Here is a 6786-nt window from a genome sequence, read left to right as displayed (position 1 = left end):
GCTTGACTTTTTTGTTGATTCTGATTATACCCCGGTTGCATGATGTGGTATTGTGGTGAGATACTAACAGCTACTCCTGGTAAGGTGAGTTTAAGTAATAAAACCTGTCTAGTTACTCTTAGTAGTGCTACTCTTTGTTTGAGCCAGGCTGCATTTCTGTTCCTAATGCTGCGGTGTGCAAAGTACACCGAGTCCACGTTAGCTTTTCTCACCTTCTTGTCTGCTGAAAAGCAAACAAGCATCGTATCTGTGCTGATCCCAACTGGGGAACTGTTCTGGTACAATTTTTTCCTTATAAAGACCAAATGGATGCAGTCATGAAACTGGAGAGGAGATGGGGAGAGCCTGCGTGGTTTCTTACTAGCATCGTGTTGAATTTAAAAAATACATGGTGGTGCTAATAAGGGTTAGGAAGTGTTTCCTTTCTCTCTAACCATTTTATTGAAGCAGATACAGCTTCAACTGTTTCAACTAGGGTTGGAAGCCAATTGCTTTCTTCCAATTCTTCTGAAGCTGCCTCATCTGGGGACTTTCATCTTGCAGTGAAGGTACTAATTTATCTTATTTTAATTCCGTGGATCAAACTGAACTTCTGACTGATGCTACTTCTCATAGGCGGCTGCATTAAGAAAAAGGTTTTGCATATGCCATTTTTGAAAAGCCTAAGTAAAAACATGGTTTGAAGATTGAGCATTCAAAAATGTGCATAGAAAAAGTTAAATGTGTCTGTTATCTCAAACTGTTTTTACAAGAGTATACCCCCAACATCAAAACTGGAATTAATATAGAATGTGTAGGCATTTAGGTACAATTCCAATGTATGTTAGTTTATCAGCGTTTTTTCCTTGCAGTGTTTCTTTGGAAATATATTTGGGTGTCCCTCTTGCCAATCATCAGCAGTAAATATGCTCAGGAAGAGACAGTTTGACCACTCAAGCTGTCTTCAGTTTTTCAAGGAAATGTTTCCAAGGAAGTTACAGACAACTGTAAACTATCAATACACAAAAATAGAATCTTGGGGGGGGGGGAAATAGTTTAAAATGGTATTTTGGATACTCTTGTAGTAACACTGTGAAGAGGCATTAGTATATCACATTTAACTTAGGCCTTTCCACTTGTTCCAGTTTCTAATGCCACTAACTAGCTTGTGCTTATCCCCAAACTAGGTGGTTCTGAATCAGTTTCTGAATATCTCAAACTTTCTTAAATATCTAAATTGTTACTGAATAATGTTATGCTATTAAAAAGCTGAAAGTTGTCTTCAACATTGAAGTGAGGAATTCATTTTTGAGACAAAGTTTTCCAGAACTATGAATTTGAACTACTTTGTCTATACAAAATGGTCTGTGCAGATTATTATGGAACGCACAAAATTTAGGCAAAGAAATTGTACTAATATTGCAATTAATGTTCAAAAACTTAGTGTGAATACTTGACTTCCTAGTTGATTAATGAGGAAACTAATGACAAACTGATGTAAACTAGGAAAATCTTTAGAACAACATAATATAAAATCAGGGTTAAAGAAAAATTCTGATGCTAATTAATTTTTTTAATGGACAGTTCACCATAACCCAAGTTTTTAAAGCATTTTTACCATGCTTAATTCATTTCTCCATAATGTTGGGCACCTCATGAGGAATCTCTCATACTCATGGCTAAGTGACCAATTCCGATAACAGCACTATTTCCTATTAATGGTTTTAATAACAGGATCTTCAAAAATTCTTTCTGAACTTTGCTTTAAACCTATACTAATGCTCTCAAAGATTTTAAAATGTTTAGCTATCCTACACTTCTGAAAATACATCCCCAGTAATTACTCTGTGTGTTCAAAATAAATACTTGCTATAACCGAGAATGAATTTGACTTCAAGACTGCCCTTTTAACAACTACTTCATGAGTTTTGGAAGTACCCAAGCAGCAGCAAATACACTGGCTATTTTAAAAGGCCTTAAGCTCTTACAGGTCAGAGGTTTCCCTGCCTGGAAGATAAACTTCTAGACTAAGATTCTTAGGCTGACATTGTCATAAGCTGCACAAGGGTGTTATCTCATTGCTGTTTAAATACCGATGTGATTATTTTAAATTGTTACATACACAACTATACATCTGTGATTTAAATACTGATCAAGCTAAGCGTTGATTTAAAAATGGCGGTGTTTGCAATGTCTTTTGCCAATTCCTTCAGATTAAGTCTTAACCAGCTCAACGTTTCAATGGTAGTGGTGCCTGGATCTTCACGTTGGATGTGATCTAGCAGTGCTCCAAGCAGCAGCGGTATCAAGACTGAAACTCTTTTGCCTTCCCATCTTTGTTGAAATGCATTGCCTATTTATACAGGGTATTTTCCCTTTTTACCAAGCCAGCTGCATTTCTAATTTGTATTTGTAATCCCACTGCTCTTCCTACTCCACCTTCCCTCACTGACAGATGAGTTGAATTTTTTGGCGGGGAAAAGTCTTTGGCCCAGTGTGTTTCCTTGATGCTGCCTCTGGGCACGGCAGGGTCTCGTCACTTTCAATAGCGCTCACAGTGACTCCAAAGAACAGATTTGCTTAGACATTGAAGGCATCAGTTGCAAAGAGGAAAGGAAATAAGCTTTTTATCCACACATCACCTATCATGAGACTAGAGAAGTTATTTACTGGCTTGGTTGAACAACGTGGGTACTTTTTTTTCTTTTTTTATATACAAATCCAACAATATATTAAACCTTGGAGAACCGTCTGGCCCTGTAAACTGGGCAAGCTTGTTCTTTAATGCAGTTTGTATGTAAGGTAATTTGAGAGCATGATCTTAGCAACAGCGGGGCCATAATAAAAATAAAGCATAGTGCAGTAAAAAACTGTAATTGCTACCAGAGGTCTGATTGCTTCCTCCCACGAAGGCTAGATGCCGCTGTATTAAGAATGCTTGTTCTGTCTTATTCTGCATTTTCTGCTCCTGTTACTACTTGCAGTATTACTCAGCAGGGAATCAAAACCACGTTTGTTTAGAAGGGGCCGTGTTTGCCCTCATTCCTGAATATTTCTTTTAATCACAGAATTAAAAACTTGCTTTAACTATACTTTTGTCTGCAGAACTGCTGGCTTGGTTACAGCTGGGGACAGAGGGAGGCTTTTGGGGACCTTTGTAAACAAGGCCTGACCGGGACTATGAAAGCCACGGCATGGAAATTTGCCTGGGGGCAGTTCTCATTGTCTGCCTCTGCTGTGCGTGTAGGCAGCTTTAGACATGTCAACGCTAATTTAGAACCACTCTGGCTTCTTACAGAAGCTTCCAGTGCAAATTCTTGCATCGCTGCAATACCGAGGTTACATAGTTGAGCCGCAAAACAAGAAGCGTATGGTTCTTGTTGGCCTTGATTTGCGTGGCGAGCTAGCATGCTAACAGCCCTGTCAGGATTTTAGGTTTTTAAACTTTATATGTGTAATTGTAGAGATAACAGCAGAGGTCAGACTTTATCTGCACTTATTTAACTCATAATTCACCGTATAAGTCCAAAACTTCGTAATAAACTGATGAAGTCTTACCCAAGGAAGTAGCCTTTGAAATCTAGGCCTGGTGTCAAAATCGTATTTATGGTCTTTCATAAACAACACAGCTTGGTTCTGACAAGAGTTAAAACCACACGATTAAAGAGTCCAGGTAATTTCCAGTCACTTTAAGCATTGTGGATTCTTTCATGAATTGCCTTGGAAGCTAGTCTGTGGTGGAACGTAGCTGCCTGCAAACCTTCTCCGTGTAAAGCTCGTTGCTTCTGAAATGGGTATGGAGGACCTTAAGTCTCCATACACACCGCTTTCTGCTACAAAAAGTGTCTTCGTCCTTGTCTGCCCTCCCACTAAAGCTTCAAGTTTCCATCCTCTCTGACTTCGAAAGCTTCGATTTGTGCTTAAATAGTAATTTAGACCACTTTTTATTCAAGAAAAAAAATATTTTAATGATGTCATTAGCTTGAAAAGGTCTGAACTGAGAACTCCCGTGCAGCTTCATTAACTGCAGCCTTTGGCGTAAGGAACAGCTGTAGTACTGGAACTGGTGCTGCACCCTTTGTGTGCCTTCTACTTAATCGACTTTCAAATTGCACGTAGCATATGCGATGTTGGACACAGCAAATATTCACCTTTGGAGGGGGGAAATCAATTTTTCCAAAAGTTTCTTTTGACCTTTGGGAAGTCAGGTTTATTTTCAGCCCAAGCCAGCAGCCGAGGACAAGTTTCTTTTAGGTTATCGATCTAGCCCAGGAGCTCAAGAACATTTGAAACCAACCAGCACCCAGCCTCTCACAAAAAGAATGTGAGTATGCTAAATTTCTATAACCGATTTATATGTAGTTAATATATGGTACTTAAGCAGTGAATATCCTAAACTTGTGAGGATTTTTTAATAGCAATAGTACTATGTGAAAAATGAATTTATTGTATGAGAGGGAGAGAAGAATTTGACTCTTAGTTTTGCATTTTGATTTGAGTTCTCATTTTAGATGGACTTTTGCAGGCATTTTTTTGCTAAAATAGAAGGCAAAATAGTAGAGCAAAGAGTTCAAATGAATTTAGAAAGGAGTGCTCTTCTGTCTCCAATTAAGACTATTTGGTTCTCATGAGATATGAACTGACAGGTGTCACTTTTGACAAAATAGTTATAAACAATAACCATTTTATAAAAAGGGTAGTATAGTGCAAGTCATGTTAAGATCAACATAAATATAGTCAGCAATGTAACGGAGCCTGCCTCGACTCATTTTCCAGAAAAGCCTGTCTCCTTTGGCGTGACTTTCTGACAACATAAGAACTTGTAAAACAGTCTCACCAGCTTCTCACCCCATGGAAAATCGGCCTTGGCTCAACCGCTGTCATGGCGTGGTGCCTTGTAGCCTCACCAGAGGCTGCCAACCTCCTTCCTCCAAGCCTGATCCCCAGGAGGTCCTCATTGCTGTAAATAGCGGTAGGTCACCTCTGAATCTCCCCCTCTTTCAGTAGATTGCCCTTCCTCAACCCTCTTTGACTGCAATTCATATTCTCTTACTCTTCAGTAAGAGATTTTTCTGGCTGGTCCTCTACCCAGAAACTTCTTTCCCAAGGGTTGAATAATCTTCGTTAAAACGTGGGTACTTTTTTTTTTTTTCTTTCTTTGAGGTGTCCCTTTCCTGGGGCATGAACATTTGCACACCAAGAAATCCTTGGCCCTTTTCTTGACAGTGTTTGCCTTTTTGGAGACAGGGAGGTTGACACTGTAGAGAAGGAAATGGTTCTTCTTACACAACTTTGAAAATCACCCTGGCTTAAGAACTTCTAAGAAACCAGCAAGTTTATGTATTTAAGCTAAATGGCTGTGGAGATCTACCCAGCCTTTCCAGCCAGCACAGTGCTACCAGAGAGACATCTAGGAAGGGTGCGGACTGAAGAGAGTGATCCTGGATTCCTTGTCCTCATTAGAGGCGTGAGGCTCCTCCAGAGGAACCTCTCTTGGAGAAGACAATTAGGAAGGAATGAATCGAAGCTCTTCCCAGGAAGGGCTGTCCTTTGAGCTTTGTGGCCGTGAAAGACGTCTGTCCCTGCTCTTCCCTCTCTTAATTTTCGGTCCTGTTGGCTGGTTGAAGGATGAGTTCTGCCCTTCCCTGACTTGAGGAAAGGTCTATCGATAGGCAACGGACAGTTACGGCCAAATACACGCGCAGCGTCGCCTTGACTGTGTTTATGAGTAAGAACTTTCCTCTGCTGCCGTAGCGCCCATTAACCTTTTCTTTCCTCTTCCCTGCCTTCAGCATTTCCACAGGCTTCACAGCTGCTCGGGTAACTTCCTTACTCCCCAATTACATGGAAATCAAATTAAAATTCCCGGGCGGGGGGGCGGGGGCGGGGCGGGGCCTGGGGGTGGGGCTAAACCCCGCCGTCCCCCGTCCCCCCCCCCCGGCCCTGCCCGGCCGGTGGCCGCTGCTGCCGCTGCCGTCGGCGGGCGGTCCCCCATGGCGGCGGCGAGGCGGTGACCGGCGGCTGCGGAGACGGCCCGGGCGGCGGCCGGTGGGTTCTGGCGCTGCCGCGGGGACGGGAGCGGCGGAGCGGGACCCCGGGGCGCGGAGCTGGCGGGGGGGGGGGTGGGGGGTGGGGGTGTGTGTGCTCTGTCCAAAAGTGGAATTTTCCCAGTAGTTGAGGCGCAGACAGAACTTGGGGCGTGAAACGGGCCGGTGGATGGGGCTGCTTTGTTTTGGTTTAAGAACAGGATTTTAAAAAAAAAAAAGAAAAAGTTTCTTTTTTCTGTTTTTTCTCTTTCTTTTTCTCTTTTTTCTCTCTCTTTGTTTTTCTCTTTTTTCTCCCTCTTTCTTTGTTTTTCGCTTTTTTCCCCTTTGCTCTTTTTTGTCTCCTTTTCCTCTCCTCTTTCCTCTCTTTTTCTTTCTTTTTTTCCTCTTTTTTTCTCTTTTTGCTCTTTCTCCTTTTCTCTTTTTTGTCTCTTTCTTCCCTCTCTTTCTCTTCTTTTTTCCTTCTTCGTCTTTTTTTTTTTTTTTTTTTATTTTATTTTAAAGTACAAGTGGTGAAGAGGGGATGGCTTTGCTTGGGGTGTCCGGAGCTTTGAACCGCTGCGGAAATCGGTGGGGTTTGGGTGACGAGCATCCCGCAGGATCAAGTTCCCATGGCTTTTGCCACGTTGGGGAGGAGACTGGGGCGAGCGAGAAGTTTGGTTGGGTTTTTTTTTTATTTTTTTTTATTTAATTCTTGAAGCGAAATGAATTCCTGGAGCCTTTCTCATATTTTCTAGCGGTTCAGCTGGTGATGTTAAACTGT

General features: G+C 41.8%; 1 protein-coding gene across 5 annotated transcripts in view; it reads left to right on the top strand.

Moving 5' to 3' along the window:
* The first annotated feature begins 5615 nt into the window (after window positions 1-5615).
* The window catches only part of STON1 (stonin 1), a 28203-nt gene continuing 27032 nt past the window's right edge, over window positions 5616-6786 (top strand). For 4 of the 5 annotated variants that reach the window (XR_008465682.1, XM_054196736.1, XM_054196743.1 and 1 more), the window contains exon 1: window positions 5933-6027. The gene's annotated coding sequence lies outside the window, so the exon portion shown is untranslated. Of the gene's footprint in view, window positions 5708-5932; window positions 6028-6786 lie in introns of those variants that run through there. The other variant, XM_054196737.1, reaches the window with a different exon arrangement.

The sequence above is a fragment of the Rissa tridactyla genome, chromosome 3 (assembly GCF_028500815.1).
Source record: "Rissa tridactyla isolate bRisTri1 chromosome 3, bRisTri1.patW.cur.20221130, whole genome shotgun sequence".
Taxonomy (NCBI): Eukaryota; Metazoa; Chordata; class Aves; order Charadriiformes; family Laridae; genus Rissa; species Rissa tridactyla.
The sequence above is the reverse complement of the archived record's forward strand: the minus strand, read 5'-3'. Positions and strand labels throughout refer to the sequence as shown.